The sequence below is a fragment of the Equus asinus genome, chromosome 8, assembly GCF_041296235.1.
Source record: "Equus asinus isolate D_3611 breed Donkey chromosome 8, EquAss-T2T_v2, whole genome shotgun sequence".
Lineage (NCBI taxonomy): Eukaryota > Metazoa > Chordata > Mammalia > Perissodactyla > Equidae > Equus > Equus asinus.
Window position 1 is genome coordinate 57,561,157 of NC_091797.1, and position 18,454 is coordinate 57,579,610.

Below are 18,454 nucleotides of genomic sequence, written 5' to 3' on the forward strand. Positions count from 1 at the left end.
CAAACTGTGTGTGTGTTTATTTTTGAGGATGAGGATGTAAGACGATGCCATAGGATATTGTAGAACAAACAATTAAACCACAATGGAAGTGGTAGCATTTTCCCAGATTTGGGTTTGGTAATATCTGTTATACAGATGCAAACACATTAATATAAAAATATTTTATGACAGAGGGACCAAGATGGCAGAGTGAGTAGTCGTCTTTGTCTCTCCCCCTTCAAATCTACAACCAATTGGACATTCACCAGTTAACAAAGGATATCCAGATAGCATGTCAATACGCCTGAGAGACCCGTGCTGCTATACATCGGAAGGCTGATGAACTTCCCCCCAGGAGGAGGTGGAGATAGGTGAAAACTCTCCGACCCCCAACCCCCAAACAGCCTAGTACTTGCAACAGGCTCTCTTCCAGTGGACTCCCCCATAGCATCGCCATGCACCAAGGGCAGGAGAGTGCACTCATCAGCAGAGCGACGGTGGAAACAGGTGACTACAGCCCTACCTAAGCCCCCAGCGATTACACCTAAGCCCAGGGGGAAACTCCAGGGTCCTGCACCCACCGGCAGGGAAAGCCTCTGCTCGCCATTAGCAGAGAGGCCCCGCCCAGAATTCAGAACACCAGGAAGCTCCCAAAGAGCAGAATCCCTGGCAGGGAACCAGTCCGCCAGCTGCTGCTGGGCCCACGGTCTCTGGCTGTGCCTGGAATGGTGCAAGAGGCACCCAGAGTTCCCGTGGGCGTGCTTGGGAGCTGGGTGGAGCTCCAGTGCTCAGCTCCATGGCCCACGGAGAAAGTCCAGGGTCCCACACCGCCGGCAAGGAAAGCCTCTGCTCGCCATTAGCAGAGAGGTCCCACCCAACATTCAGAAAGCCAGGAAGCTCCCAAAGAGCAGAATTCCCCGCAAGGCAGCAGCCCACCAGCAACTGCCGGGCCCACGGACTCTGGCCGTGACCCAGACGTGGCAAGGGGCTCCCAGAGATTCTGTGGGAGTGGTTTGGGGCAGGGTGGAGCTCCAGTGGAACGGCTACATGGCCCAGGGGGAAACTCCAGGTTCCCACAGCAGCCTCAGCAAAAGCCTCTGCACAGCACTAGTGGAGAGGTTCCAACCAGCAACCACAAGGCTGGAAGGCCCTGGGGCAAAAGTAGCACAGCTAGGTATGCTGACCACAGACTGCAGAAGGTACCCATAGCTCTGCTGAGACCTATAGTGGACAAGTGTGATCTTGTGGGCTCTGACAGTGACAGAGCTATGATTATAGGTGATCCTACTCCCAGCTGCTGGGAAAGCCCATAACACTGCTGCAGACCCCAAGGAGGGAGCGCATCTAGGTGGTCTGCAACAGTAGGCACCAGTAGCCTGAGGCCCCCTTGTGATTGCCCCCACAACTGATGAGGGACCCCACAGGACCACTGTGACTACGAGGAGGGCCCAAGTCCAGTCAGTAACAGCTGACAGGGTTCCTGGTAGGTGCAGTCTAAACAGCTGCTCTCCCCCCACACCAGTTGCAACAAGTGGAAGCAGTAACTAAACTCTATCTCTATGTGGAGGCACAAATACACGCCATCAAGCAGTATGAAAAAATATATTAAATCTCCAGAACAGAAGGAAAATGATAAGTACCTAGAAAACAATCCCAAAGACAATGAAATCTATAACCTAAATGACGATGATTTCAAAACAGCCATTATTAAAAAACTCAACGAGTTAAAAGAGAATTCAGATAGACAACTCAATGAGTTCAGGAGCTATGTCACAAAGGAGCTTGATACTATAAAGAAGAACCAATTAGAAATACTGGAGATGAAGAACACAATGGAGGAGATTAAAAAAAATCTGGACTCTCTGAACAGTAGGGTCAATAATATGGAGGACAGAATTAGCAATTTGGAGGATAGGAATATAGAAATGCTGCAGACAGAGGAGGAGAGAGAGCTAAGACTAAAAAGAAATGAAGAAACTCTCCGAGAATTATCTGACTCAATTAGGAGATGCAACATAAGGATTATAGGTAAACCAGAGAGAGAAGAGAAGGAGAAGGGGGCAGAAGGTCTGTTCAAAGAAATAATGGCTGAGAACTTTCCAAACTTGGGGAGAGAGATGGAACCTCATGTGACAGAAGCCAATAGATCTCCAAACTTTATCAGTGTAAGAAGACCAACCCCAAGGCATATAGTAGTGAAGCTAGCAAAAGTCAACGACAAAGAGAAAATACGAAGGGCAGCCAGGCAGAAGAAAATAACCTACAAAGGAACCCCCATAAGGCTATCAGCAAATTTCTCAGGAGACACCTTACAGGCTAGAAAAGATTGGAATGAAATATTCAAAATTCTAAAGGACAAAAGCCTGAAGCCAAGAATACTCTACCCAGCAAAAATATCCTTCAAATACAATGGAGAAATAAAAACTTTCCCAGATAAACAAAAGTTAAGGGAGTTCATTGCCACAAGACCTCCTCTTCAAGAAATGCTCAGGAAGAACCTCATACCTGAAAAATCAAAAAAAGGAAAGGGGTTACAAAATCCAGAGCAAAGGAGATAAGCAGAAGGACAATAATAGAAAGTAGCAGCTGTCCATCAGAACGGGTTAGCAAGTTACATAAAACATTAAAGATAAACGGAACGGAAACACCAAGAATAAATATAACCTAGTCATTTTAACCACAAACTCACAACACAAAAAGGAAGAGGGAAAAAAATAATCTGAGAATAACAACCTAGAAGGGGAAGAGAAAAGGGATGGAATGTTTTAATTTAAGGAAATAAGAGGCTATCAGAAAAAGGACTACCTCATCTACGAGATGTGTTATACAAACCACCTGGTAACCACTAAACAAATAACAAGAATAAAGACACTAATTACAAATAAGAAGAAAGCCAATACAGAAATTTACCTACTTGAATTAGGAATCCAAAAATCATGGGACAAGAAACAAAGGAAATGCAAAAGAACTGGAAAACAAGTGATAAAATTGCAGCAGTAGGCCCCCACGTTTCAATAATCACTCTAAATGTAAATTGATTGAACTCTCCAATCAAAAGACACAGAGTGGCAGGATGGATCAAAGAACAAGATCCAACAATATGCTGCCTCCAGGAAACACACCTCAGCCCCAAAGACAAACAAAGACTCAGAGTGACGGGATGGAAGGCAATACTCCAAGCTAATAATGAACAAAAGAAAGCAGGTGTTGCCATACTTATATCAGATAAAGTAGACTTCAAAGCAAAACAGATGAAGAAAGACAAAGAGGGGCAGTATATAATGATAAAAGGGACACTCCACCAAGATGACATAACACTTATAAATATATACACACCCAACACAGGAGCACCAAAATTTGTAAAGAAACTATTAACAAAACTAAAATGAAACATCAACAATAATACAATTGTAGTAGGGGACCTCAACGCCCCATTAACACCAATGGATAGATCATCCAGACAGAAAAATCAACAAGGAAATTATAGAATTAAATGAAAAATTAGACTAGATGGACTTAGATATATATATAGAACACTTCATCCAAAAACAGCAGGTTACACATTCTTCTCAAGCGTGCATGGAACATTCTCAAGGATAGACCATATCTTGGGAAACAAAGCAAGCATTAATAAATCCAAGAGGGTTGAAATAATATCAAGCATCTTTTTGGATCATAATGCTATGAAACTAGAAATCAACTACAAGAATAAAGCTGGGAAAGGGGCAAAAATGTGGAGACTAAACAATATGCTACTGAACAAAAAATGGATTATTGAAGAAATTGAAGAAGAAATCAAATACTATCTGGAGAAAAAAGAAAATGAAAGGACTCCATACCAACTTATTTGGGACGCAGCAAAGGCAGTCCTAAGAGAGAAATTCATTGCAATACATGCTAACCTCAATAAGCAAGAAAAATCTTACATAAACAACCTCAAACGACACCTAACAGACTTAGAAAAAGAAGAACAAACAAAGCCCAAAGTCAGTAGAAGGAGGGAAATAATAAAAATCAGAGCAGAAATAAACGATATTGAAACAAAAAAGACAGTAGAAAGGATCAACGAAACAAAGAGTTGGTTCTTCAAAAAAATTAACAAAATCGATAAACCCTTAGCCAGACTCAGTAAGAAAGAAAGAGAGAAGTCTCAAATAAATAAAATTAGAAATGAGAGAGGAGAAATCACAACAGATACCGAAGAAACACTAAGGATCATAAAAGAATACTATGAAAAACTATATGTCAACAAACTGAACAACCTAGAAGAAATGGATAAATTCCTAGACTCAAACTGAATCAGGAAGAAATAGAGAATCTGAATAGACTAATCACAAGTAAAGAAATCGAAATGGTAATCCAAAACCTCCCCAAAAATAAGAGTCCAGGACCAGACAGCTTCTCTGGAGAATTCTACCAAACATTCAAAGAAGATTTAATACCTATCCTTCTCAAAGTATTCAAGAAAATTGAGGAAGATGGAGCACTCCTAACACATTCTATGAAGCCAACATCACCCTGATCCCCAAACCTGACAAGGACAACACAAAGAAGGAGAACTACAGGCCAATATCACTGATGAACATAGATGCAAAAATCCTCAACAAAATTTTGGCAAACGGAATACAGCAATACATCAAAAAGATTATAAACCACAATCAAGTGGGATTTATACCAGGGACATAGGGATGGTTCAACATCTGCAAGTTAATCAACTTGATACACTACATTAGCAAAATGAGAAACACAAACCACATGATCATCTCAACAGATACAGAGAAAGCATTCGACCAGATCCAACATCCATTTATGATAAAAACCCTCAATAAAATAGGTATAGAAGGAAAGTACCTCAACATAATAAAGACCATATATGACAAACCCACAGCCAACATCATACTCAATGGACAAAAGCTGAAACCCATCCCACTGAGAACAGAAACAAGACAAGGGTGCCCACTTTCACCACTTTTATTCAATATAGTACTGGAGACGTTGGCCAGAGCAATTCGGCAGGAAAAAGAAATAAAAGGAATCCAAATAGGCAACAAAGAAGTAAAACTCTCGCTGTTTGCAGATGACATGATCTTATATATAGAAACCCCCAAAGAATCCATAGAAAAACTATTAGAAACTATCAACAGCTACAGCAAAGTTGCAAGGTATAAAATCAACATACATAAATCAGTAGCATTTCTATACACTAACAATGAACTAACAGAAAAAGATCTCAAGAACTCAATCCCATTCACGATCGCAACAAAAAGAATAAAATACCTTGGGATAAATTTAAGCAAGGAAGTGAAAGATCTATACAACGAAAATTACAAGACTTTCCTGAAAGAAATTGATGACGACATAAAGAGATGGAAAGACATTCCATGCACATGGACTGGAAGAATAAACATAGTTAAAATGGCCATACTACCTAAAGCAATCTACAGATTCAACGCTATCCCAATCAGAATCCCAATGACATCCTTTACAGAAATTGAACAAAGAATCCTAAAATTCATATGGGGCAACAAAAGACCGCGAATTGCTAAAGCAATCCTGAGAAAGAAGAACAAAGCTGGAGGCATCACAATCCCAGATTTCAAAGCATACTACAAAGCTACAGTAATCAAAACAGCATGGTACTGGTACAAAAACAGGTGCACAGATCAATGGAACAAAATTGAAAGCCCAGAAATAAAACCACACATCTATGGACAGCTAATCTTCGACAAAGGAGCTGAGGGCCTACAAGGGAGAAAAGAAAGTCTCTTCAACAAATGGTGCTGGGAAAACTGGACAGCCACATGTAAAAGAATGAAAATTGACCTTCTTTTTCACCACTCACAAAAATAAACTCAAAATGGATCAAAGACCTAAGGATTAGGCCTGAAACAATGAATCTTCTGGAAGAGAATATAGGCAGTACATTGTTTGACATCAGTTTCAAAAGAATCTTTTCGGACACCATAACCCCTCAGACGAGGGAAACAATAGAAAGAATAAATAAATGGGACTTCATCAGACTAAAGAGCTTCTTGAAGGCAAGGGAAAACAGGATTGAAACAAAAAAACAGCCCACTAATTGGGAAAAAATATTTACAAGTTATTTATCCAACAAAGGGTTAATCTCCCTACTATATAAAGAACTCACACAGCTCAACAACAAAAAATCAAACAACCCAATCAAAAAATGGGCAGGGGACATGAAGAGACATTTCTCCAAAGAAGATATACGGATAGCCAATAGACACATGAAAAGATGCTCATCATTATTAATCATCAGGGAAATGCAAATCAAAACTACACTAAGATATCACCTTAGACCTGTTAGAATGGCAAAAATATACAAAACCAAGAGTGACAAACGTTGGAGAGGCTGTGGAGAAAAATAGGAACCCTCATACACTGTTGGTGGGAATGCAAACTGGTGCAGCCACTATGGAAAACAGTATGGAGATTTCTCAAAAAGTTAAAGATAGAAATACCTTATGACCCAGCCATCTCACTACTGGGTATCTTCCTAAGAACCTGAAATCAGCAATTCCAAAAGTCCCATGCACCCTTATGTTCATCGCAGCATTATTCACAATAGCCAAGTCATGGAACCAACCTAAGTGCCCAGCAACTGATGATTGGATAAAGAAGATATGGTATATATATACAATGGAATACTACTCAGCCATAAAAAAGGACAAAGTTGTCCCATTCACAACAACATGGATAGACCTTAAGGGTATTATGTTGAGTGAAATAAGCCAGACAGAGAAAGACGAACTCCGTATGACTCCACTCATAGGTGGAAGTTAACATATGGACAAAGAGAACTGATCGGTGGTTACCAGGGGAACAGGGGGGTGGGGGGAGGGCACTAAGGGTGAAGTGGTGTACCCACAACATGACTAACAATAATGTACAACTGTAATTTCACAAGGTTGTTAACTATCATAATCTTAATAAAAACCAAAAACAAAAACAAAAAACAAAAAAAGTATTTTATGACGACTGTAAGAGTGTTCTTATTCAACTTTTTTGTAATAGGCATGTACAAAATTTCAAAGTGAATAAGTGTATCAACTGTATGCTTTTGCTAAGACACCCATCTTTATTGTGTTTTAAAACTACAGAAAGCGCTGTAGGAAGAGTGTCCTTCAGGGAGTCCCTTTCCTCGTCCAGTCCCTCTTTTGGGCCCTCTGCTGGTTGCTCCACAGCTTAGTCTCCAGGCCTTTGTCTCGTGGATCTCCTGCTGCCTGTTCACTGGGCCTTCTCCCTGTTTAACTCCTGTTTTTTCCTCCAAGGGTTTATTTGGCTAAAAAAAGGTTCAGTTCCCAAGTTTTATAGGTTTTAAAAATAGCATTTTACATTTACACTGAAAATTGCAAAGTATTTCCACATATATGACCTCATTTGATTCTCACAGAAATCTTGAGAAATATTCCTTTCTTAGCTAAGGAAACTGGGGTCTCAGGGATAAGCACAAGGCCATCCCTGTCTCCTGATGTTGGTTCTTCTCCTTGGCTACCCAACGCCTGATAGCATCTGCTTGGCCACCAGCATTAGGCTGCAGCATCTGGAGAATCCTCCATCTTAGGGGCAGGCGTATACCTTCGCGGCCTCTGTTTCAGCTAAGATGCAGACACCTGGCCCAGGACCCACCTATGAGACAGCCTCGGCCCCAGACTTTGAATCAGAAGTTAGAGGAAAGAAGAAGAAGGATCCACTCTGGAGGTGAAAATGGGCAGCTGCATCTAGTTTCAGGAAGCAGCAGCGACAGTACCTTGAGTGGAAGCATCTCTAGTGAAACTCCTACCCTGGTGTTAGTGGTACGAGACCCAACGTCTGGTGCCCAGCGATAGACTGCTTGCCAGACACTTTTGCAAGATAATTTGGAGCACCGTTCCTTACAGTGCAGCCGTCAGACGTAGTTTGCTCACCCTCTGGGAGATTATCTAAGCTGCCAATAAGCCTCGTTTCTAAAAATAAATTTATTAAAGTGTAACTGACATACTATGAACTGCACATATTTAAAGTATATAACTTGATATTTTGACTTCTGTCTACACCTGCAAAACCATCGCCACCATCACAATAGTGATCATATCTGTCACTGCCAAGTGTTTTTTATGCTCCTTTGTAATCCTTCTTTCTCACTCATTCCCACCTCCTCCCCTCCCAGGAAACCACTGATCTGTTTTCTGTCACTGTAGGTTAGTTTGCGTTTTTCAGAAATTTTATGTAAATAGAACCAGACAGAGTACACTTTTTGTCTGGCTTTTCTCACCCAGCATAATTATTTTGAGATTCAGCTTGTTGCAAGTATCAGTAGTTAATTCCTTTTTATTGCTAAGTAGTATTCCTTTGTATAGTATACCACAGTTTATTCGTCTGCTGATGGGCGTTTGGGTTGTTTCCACGTTTTGGCTGTCACAAGTAAAACTGCTATGAAGATTCTTGTGTAAGTCTTTGTACAGACATATGCTTCCATTTTTTCTGAGTAAATACGTAGAGTGGGATGGCCGTATAATATGTAGATAATCTTTAACTTAAGAAACTGCCGAGAATTGTCCAAAGTGATTGTACTATTTTACGTTCCCACTAATAATATGAGTTTCCGTTCCTTCACATTCTCTGCAACATTTGGTATGTTAAATCTTCTTCAATTTTAGCTTTTCTAATAGGTATAAAGTGACACCTCCTTGTGGTTTAATTTGTATTTCTCAGATGACTGATGATGCTGAGTATCTTTTCATGTGCTTATTTGCCACCCATATACATTCCTTGCTAAAGCATCTGTTCAAATCTTTTGTCCATTTTTCTATTGGGTTGTTTGTTTTCTTACTGAGTTTTGACGTCTCTTTACATGTTCAGGTTACAAATATTTCTACATTTTCTCCCATTCTATTTTATTCTCTTAAGACTGTCTTTTAAAATATAGAAGTTTTTAATTTTGATGAAGTGCACTTTACCCTTTTTTCTGTTATGAACTGCTTTTAGTATCATATCCAAGACATCTTTGCTTAACTCAAGATCTCAAAGATTTTTTTCCTACATTTTCTTCTAAAAGTTTTACAATCTTAGGTTTTACATTTAGCTCTATGATCCATTTTGAGTTAATTTTTGTATATGGTTTGAGAAATGGAATGAAGTTCTTGTGTGTGTGTGTGTGTGTACATGTCTGGCTATTTGATTGTTCTAGTACCACTCATTGCAATACTATCCTTTCTGCTTTATATCTTTATTGAAAATCAGATATCTAAATATGTATGGTTCTACTTCTGGACTCTCCATTCTGTTCCATTGACATATTTATCATTTGTATGCCAATTTTTATTGCACTAGATTTAAAGTAAGTAACAACCTTTCATCTGTACTTACATAGGCATTTAGTAGTATAAATTTCCCTTCAAGTACTACTTTAGTGGCATCCTACAAATTTTGATATATTGTGTTTTCATTTTCATCCAATTTAATATGCTTTCTAATTTCCCTTTTGATTTTTTCTTTGGATCATGGATTACTTAGAAGTATTATTTTATTTCCAAATATTTGGGCACTTTTCAGATATCTTTCTCTTGTTGATTTTTAATTTAATTCTATGGTGGTCGAATAATATACTTTACATAACTTGAGTCCTTTGAAATTTATTGGCACTTGTTTTATGGCAGAATATGGTCTATCTTGGTAGGTATTCCACATCCATTTGGAAAGAATGTCTATTCTGCCATTGTTGTGTAATATATTCTATCAATGTTAATTATGTCAAGTAGGTTGATAGTGGTTTTCCAACTTTCTATATCCTGACTGATTTTCTGTCTTCTTGTTCTATCAAATATTGAGAGATGAGTATTGAAATCTACAACTAAAACAGTGGATTTGTCTATTTCTCCTTGCTTGTATATTTTGAAAGTTTGTTATTCGGTGCATAAAAGTTTAGTATCACTATGTCTTCTTGATAAATTGACACCTTTTCACTGTAAAATGATTTTCATCCCTTGTAATATTCTTTGCTTTGAAATCTACTTTATCTGATATTAATATTATCACTCTGGCTTTCCTTTAATTAGAGTTAGCATAGGATATCTTTTCCATGCTTTTATTTTTAGTCTATTTGTATCAATATATTTAATGTGGTATCTTGTAGGCAGTATATTATTGGACAATTTCTGTTTTTAAATTGAGATATTTAGACAGTTAATGTGATAACTGATATGGTTAGGTTTAAAGACACCATCTTGTTATTTGTTTTCTATCTGTTCTTTGTTAGGTAGTTCCTCTTTTCCTGTGCCCTTCTGCATTAATTGAATGTTTTTATGTCTCCGCTTTATCTCCTTTGCTGGCTTCTTAGCTAGATCTCTGTGTTTCGTCAATTCGGCATTGCTTTGGCATTTATAGTAGATAGTATGCATCTCTAACTTATCACAATCTACTTCCCAGTAATTTAGTCTAGGGCTAATTGTTTCCCCTTCTTAGCAATCTAGTCAATGACTCATTTTCCAATCAGGCCAAGCACAGGCACTATTTATGGCGTTGTGTAAGCTCAGATGCTGTTACCTCTAACCACCCTCTAACCTCTCAGGTATTCATTCTCTGGCCTCAGGCGGCTTCCTTATCTGCAACTGCTGCTCAGTACTCATCTGAACACACAAGGGAACCCCTATGCATATCTCCAGAGTTATCTGTCCTTGTATCTCTCTCCTCTCTGCTACTGCATCCTGAAAACTCTGGCTACCTTGAACTCCCTGGAGGCGCCACCTCCTTAACTCAGGGTGTCTAGCAGGCTCCTCCTGGGTTCACCCTCCTGCACCGCAGCCTAGAAATTCTCTCAAGACAGCAAGCTGGGAAATTTGTAAGGCGTCTCCTCTTTTCTTCTTATCATCTCTTAGGGATAACTGTCCTTCATTGCTTAATGTCCAGTGTCTTGAAATCTGTTGCTTCATATATTTGGTCCACTTTTTTAGTTGTTTCAGGCAGGAGAGGAAATCTGGTCCCGACTACTTCATTTTGGCTGGAAGTAGAACTTCTGTCTGCCAATTTCCTTCTTATCAATTCCTTTCAACTTAAACAAGATGGAGTCCATATCTATTGCCTGCAAATGAGAGGTCTGACAGATACATGGCCACCTCTGCCTTACCTTACATACTCAATTTATCTCATGCTTTTGGCCATTTTATCACTTAAATATCTTCTTATAGTAATAATGTGAGTTTATATATATGTGTATGTATATACATTTATATGTGTTTGTGTTTATATATATGTGTGTGTGTAGCATGTGTGATTATTATGTACCAAGTACTTTTCTAAGCAGTTTACTTCTATTAACTTAGTTTAATCCTCTCAAAAACTGTATGATGTAGGAACCACAGTTATAACCCATTTTACAGAAGAGGAAACTGAGGCACAAAGAGGTAAAGTAAGTTTTCAAGGTCATAGGGTTAAGTAGTTGAAAACTGGCAGTCTGCACCAGATCCCACAGAAGCACTCTCTTCACATCCATCCATTTCCTTATGTTTCCACACCACCACCCTAGATCCAGCTAGTACTATCTGGTGTCTGAACTACCTTGTAGCTGGTTTGTCTACTTCCAAACTATTCTCTTCATTGTAGTTAGAGTGACCTTTCAAAACCCAAAGCTGATTATATCATTGCAGCGCTTAACACCTATCAGTGGCTCTCCCCTGCCATTAGGATGAGACAAGGCTCCTTAAAACGCCTGCAGTTCTCCCCCAACCCCCGCAAGGTCTCACCCTTCCCCGCACCCCAGTGTCAACTTCTATTCTGCTTGCCCTAATTTTCCTGCCATCTAGCTACAGTGGTCTTTTTTCAGAACTCTTGCTCTCTTCTGATGAAAAGGTCTTGTTCACAATGTCCACCCCACCTAGAACACTATTCCTTACTCCTTTTGGTCAATCAATTTCTTATCTATTACTCAACATAAGATGTGCAGCGCCTAGCACAGAGTTGAGCACATAGAAGACACTCCATAGTTCTCAAAAATGAATGAATGGATGAATGAATGAATGCAGAGAGGTTAAGTTCCTTGAGCAAGGCAATACAGTAAAAAGTTGGGAAACTGGAATTGGGCTTCTGATTCCTGGCCCAGTTATAGTTTTCATGTGGCACTTGAATTAAAAGCTTGAAAGAATTTCTTGACTGCTGTCAGCTTCCCATGTCCATTTTGGGGATGTCAGTGATGGTACCCAGCCTCTCAATCTCTTGGAGAGTCAGGCCCTCCATGTCCCATGATTGGTTGCTGGTGCATTTGGCTTAGGGAGCTGTTTTGCTATGAGTTTATTTATGGGTGACTCCAGCCTTTAAGAATTCAGTTGATCCAGTAATTGGTCTAAGCATTAGTTTTTAATGATTTAGCTGTGTTCTCTGTGAATTAGTGACGACCAACGATAGGGATTTAGAAAGGATACCCCCAGGTACTTTTAAACAGCACGTTAAACAATATAACACTTAAAGTTCATGTGCCTTAAAAAATATTTCATGAAAACCCACGAGGTGAACCATCAGCGTTATGCTATTTGCAGTAAGGACTAATGTTATAGCTCCAGAGGTGGAGCCAGAAGCAGATTCTTTTTCCTCTAAATGAATGTGCCTTTCACTAAAAACACGGGCTCGGGACGAATGAGTAGCATATGAATTCCAGCTCCAAGACTTCCAAGACATAGTGCTTAAAAAGGAAAAGTATGCAAATCTGAATTTAACCATGAGGAAACATCAGATAGACTCAAATTGAGAGAGGTCTCCAAAGTGTGAATGTCATGAAAGACAAAAAGAGGCTGAGGAACCATCACAGACTGGAGCCATGACAAGTAAATGCAATTGTGGGATGCTGGCTTGGATCATAGAAGGTACATTAGTGTGACAACTCGTGACATCTGAATAAGGTCTGTCAATTAATTAATGGTTGTGTGCCTTGTTTTCACTTTCCTGCTTTTTATGATTTTACTGTGCTTACATTTGTGGAAGCTAGGAAAAGAGTATAAGAAAACTTTTGACACTATTTTTACAACTTGGTTATAAGACTGAAATTATTTCATAATAAAATGTTTAAAACATCCCTAAAATAAGTTAATAAATGAACAAAAAACCCAGACAGATAAATACATAGGAAGAGAGGGAGACAATTTCTATGCAAAGAATGTTGTAAAGATTTGAAATTTCAGTCAGGATTCAAAGAACAAAAAAGAGATGAAGAGAAAAGCAGAACTGATCGTATTGAGCCTATGGTTCCTTAAGAAAACTGAGTTCTTCTTTCTATAAGAGAAAAACAGAGACACCACCACAGGTCGCAGCAGATGCAACAGCAATAACACAGAACAGGCGCCTGACCTGCGAGCTCAGGCTGCTCTGCAGGTAAGGCCCAGAGGCCCTACTTCTTATGGGACCCATCAGGTGTAGGCCTAGGTCTTAGCAAAGGGGCCAGGGATTAGGGCTGCTCTGCCCAAATACAAGTGAGTCACCGATCCTTTTTAAATAGACACCTAAAAACAAGTCACAGGCTTGTTTTTCCAATACAGCATTGGTGCCAGACTCAAACCGCTCTTCTTCATCAAGTTGTTTGACCAGTTTTACCTGTAAGGCCTATAAGCTTCAAACAGAGAAGTTAGTGACCAGAGAAATAAAATCTTTTTTCAAGGTAGTATCAACAAAAAAAACGATTGTCCCAAACCCGCTCCCCCGCCCCGCCACTGCTTAAAAACAATTATGGTCTGTGTTGTACATGAAGGAACTTGGGCTCAGAGAAGCTTACTAACCTGCTGATGATGAAGGGACCTCAGCGACTTAAGCTGAAGTCCAACACACCACTGGGAGGAGTGACTCCTCTGGTCCTCTCAGGCCTCAGTTTTCTAATTTGTAAAAGTAGGCAGCTGAGCTAGGTAATTTCAAATGTCTCTTCTACCTTTAATAACTTATAATTTAATGAAAAAAATATTTATTCAAAAGAAGAATACAGACCAAAATCAATTGCCACAATTACCATTACAACCAAAAGCTTGGCATTGCTAAACAAGAGGCATTTCTCTCCCTTTTCGGGAAAAATACCTCTCCACCTGTGTGCTCTGGAACCTACGGCCTCTTAGCTTCTCGGGTAGTGTGTCATACCCTTTTACTTGGGTATGTTCATTCCTCCTGCACTGGCATTTACGCATCTTTACATCTCTTCTCTTCTAGCTCAAAGCAAACTACAATCAAATGAAAACCTCCCTTCACAGCTCTCTCCATCTCTTCACAGCCAAACTCCAGGAAAAATTATACACATTTTGCTATATCCATTGTCTTCCCTTCCACCGGCAGCTTTGTCTACTCCACCATGCTAAGGGAGGGGAGAGACACTCAATAAGGCCACCAATAACCTCTACGCCAAGCAACCCAAGGATCATTTTCACTTCTTATCTAACTGGACATCCCAGACCATTGAGTACTGTGAGTCGCTCTCGTCTTGAAATACTTTCTGTCCTCAGCTTCCCTGAAACTATCCTCTTCCAGCTTTTCTCCTATTTCTCTGGCAACTCCTCCTCAATATACTTTGTCTACTTCTCTTTCTCTACCCAGCCTATTAAATGTTGGAATTTCTTAAGACTAGGCTCTAGGACCTCAATTCCTCTACTTGTTACTCTTTCCCCAAGCAATCTCATCCAATGGCTTTCAATATCATTTATATGTTCTGGGCTTCCATATACTTAACTCTGAGTTCTTGACCGTCAGCTCAACAGCTCTACTTGGCTATCTCGGAAGCACCCAAAATTCAACGTGTCTGAAACTAATTCACTCTCCACACCCAAATCCCTACACACCTCTCCTGTCCTTCTCCCCATTTCACTGAGTGGCACCACCATCTTTGTAGCTGTACCATCCAGAAACTGGGAATTATTGCTCACGATTTTCTCTCCTTCATCACATATCTCTAACCAAGGAAATACTTTCCACCTTACTACCTAAAAACCACTCATATCCATTCACTTTTCTCCATGTCTACCACTACTAGCCTGGTCAGAGACAATGACTTCAATTTCTTGAATGACTGCAGGAAACTTCCTAATTGTTCTCTCATCGCTTCTACTGCACCCACACCCTTCTACCATTGCTTCTCTTCCATCTTTTCTCCATATCACATCCAAGGTGGTCTCTTTTTTTAACTTTTTCTTTTGAAATAATTATCAATTCACAGGAAGTTACAAAGAGAATACAGAGAGGACTCATGTAGTCTGCACCCAATTTCTTCGATGGTTACATTTCACATAATTAAAGTATAATATCAAAACCGGGAATTTGACTTTGGTACAATGTGTGTGTACAGCTCTGTGTCGTTTTATCACTTGTAGACTGATGTTACCACCACTACAACAATCAAGATACGGAACTATTCCACCATCACAGAGATCTCGCTCATACCACCTCTTTATAGTTATACCTACCTCTCTCCACTGCCTGCCCCCACCCTCTCTTATCTCCTGCAAACTCTAATTTGTTTTCCTACTCTATAATTTTGCGTTTTCAAGAATGCTATATACACAAAAATCACAGAGTATGTGACTTTTTAAGATTGGCTTTTTACATTCAACATAATGCCCTTGAGATTCATTAAGTTGTTGCATATATCAATGGCTTGTCCCTTTTTTTACTGAGTAGTATTCATGTTATGGATGAATGAACTTATATGAATTCATTTTGGTTGTTTCCAGTTTCTAGCTGTTATAAATAAAGTGCAATGAACAATTGTGTGCAGGTGTTAAAGTGGACATAAGTCTTCATTTCTCTGAATAGTTCAGGAGTACAACTGCTGGGTCGTATGGTACCAGTATATTTGGTTTTATAAGAAACTACAAAACGTTTTCCAGAGTGGCTGTACCATTTTACACTCCTATAAGCAATGTATGATTTACTTTTCCCACATCCTTGCCAGCATCTAGTATCATCAATTTTTTTCTTTTTAATTTTGGCTGTTCTACTGAGTGTGTAGTGACATCTCTTCTTGGTCTTCATTTGCATTTCCCTAATGGCTAGTGCTGGTGAACATTGTTAATGTGCTTATTTGCCATTCATGTATCTTCTTTGGTGCAGTGTCTCTTTAGATCTTTTGCCCACTTTCTAGTTGGATTGTTTGTTGTTGTTGTTTTTGAAGTTGTTCTTTGAGAGTTCTTTATATATTCTGGATATGAGTCCCTTGCCAGATACGTGGTTTGCAAATATTTTCTCCCAAACTGTATGTTCTCTTTTCATCCGCCTGGAGGAGCTTTTTGCAGAGCAAAAATTAAATTTTGATAAAGTCCAATTTAATGATTTTTTTCTTTTGTGGAGCATGGTTTTGGTGTCATATCTAAGAATTGTCACCGGGCTCTAGGTCTCAAAGATTTTCTCCTTATCCTCTAAAAGTTTATAGTTTATGTCTTACCTTTAAATTTATGATTCATTTTAAGTTAATTGTTACATAAGGTGTGAAGTTTAGGTCAAGGTTCATTCTTTTGACTGTAGATATCCAATTGCTCCAACATTTGTTAAAATACACACACACACACACACACACACACACACAAAATCTTATCCTTATTCTACTAAATTGTTTTTGTAGCTTTGTCAAATGACAGTTGGTGCACTTGAGGATTTCTGGGTTCTCTAATCTGTTCCACTCATCTGTGTGTCTGTTCCTCCACTAATATGACTAGTCTTGATAATCATAATTACAAAAGTCTTGAAGTGGTTCCCCCCACTTTATTCTCTCTTTCTAGAATTGTTTTAGCTATTCTAGTTCCTTCGCCTTTCAATAAATATTTTAGAACAATATTGTCCATAAAAATCTTGCTAGGATTTTGATAAAAATTATGTTAAATCTGTTGGCATTGTTACTATTTTGAGTCTTTCAATTCACAAACATGGAATATCTCTCTCTTTATGTAGATCTTTTCTGATTTCTTTCAGCACTGTCTAGCAGTTTTCAGCTCATAAATCCTGTACATGTTTTATTAGACTTATCTTTAAGTATTTCATTTTTTTAGTGAATATAAGTGGTATTGCATTTCAGTTTCTACATGTTAATTACTAGTATACATAAATACAATTGATTTTTTATATTGATCTTCTATCCATACTGAACTTGCTTTATAGTTGTGGGGATTATTTTGTAAATTCCTTGAGATTTCTATGTGAAACATCATGTAATCTGCAAAACGGGACAGTTTTGTTTCTTCCTTTCCAAACTATACGCCTTTTAGTTCCTTTTTTCCTTATTGCACTGGCAGGGACTTCCAGTTCTATATGAATAGCAATTGTGAGAGTGGATATCCTTGCCTTGTTCCCAATCTGAGGGGGAAAAAATCTAGTTTTTCATCATTAAGTTTGATGTAAACTATAGGTTTTTTATAAACAGTCTTTACTAGTTTGAGGAAGGTCCTCTCTATTCCTATTTTGTTGACAGGTTTTACCATGAAAGGATGTTGGATTTTTGTCAAATGCTTTTCCTGCATTAATATGATTATGCGATTTTTCTCCTTTAACTTGTTAACATGGTGTGTTACATCAACTGATTTTCAAATGTTGAGCCAGGCTTGCATCCCTATGATGAAACCCAGTTGGTCATGGTGTATAATTCCTTTTAATTTTATTTACTGTTGTTATATAAAAATAATTTTTTGTTCATGCGTATTGCCCCACAATGTTCTTTTAAAAGATTCCCCTGCTTGCATCCTTCAGTTGCTTTCAATTACCTGAGGCAAAAGATAAAAGCTTACTCTGGCCTGGGTTATGGCACTATCTGGCCCCTGTCATCCTCACTATCTCACCTTGTGCGGCTCTCTCCTTGTTTTCTGTGCCCCAGGCTTCCTTCCCGCCTTCACACTGTTCTCTCTGCTCCAACGCTTCCCCCACCTTTGACCACATTCACTCCTGCACACCCTTTAGATCTCAGCTTAGGGATATTTCTTCTCACCCCTAATTTGGGTCCAGCCCTTTTTATTCAATCTCTATGGTTTTAAGTCAATTTCCTTTGCACACTGCTTTTCGTTAGATGATTACATATGTTATTATTTAATGTCTTCCTCTCCCACAAGATGTCAAGCTTCACGTGGGCAGGGACCATGGCCATCTTAGTTACCTGGTAAACAGAAGGCATCTAGACACTTGCTGAATGAATGCATCAAAGAAAGTCTAAGTGGAGGGGGGGGGGGTAAGTCAAGGTGCACAGGTGGGGAGAATAAGTAGGCTCAGGCTGGTCATCTGGGAGACAAAGCTCAAACGGCAGGGCTTTGATTTCCAGCTGGAAGAAGGGGTGCTGGGGTTTGCAGACAAAGGAGATCCACTGGCTTCTGGACAGAGAACTCGTTGTTATAAACTTACTTGTTATAAACTCATGTATGCCTTAATATTTAGCCTCTTTTCTTCCATATTTATCTCTGTAAGATGATCTGTAAGTGATAAATATGTTTATTTCTTTTACAAATTGATTTGATCTTCAGGATCAGCTTCCAGAAACAGA

At 39.2% G+C, this 18,454-nt stretch overlaps 1 long non-coding RNA gene across 1 annotated transcript in view; it reads right to left on the reverse strand.

Annotated features, from left to right (window-relative positions):
• The window catches only part of LOC123287010 (uncharacterized), a 60,989-nt gene that overhangs the window by 4,185 nt on the left and 38,350 nt on the right, over positions 1-18,454 (reverse strand). The gene's annotated exons all lie outside the window — the stretch shown is intronic.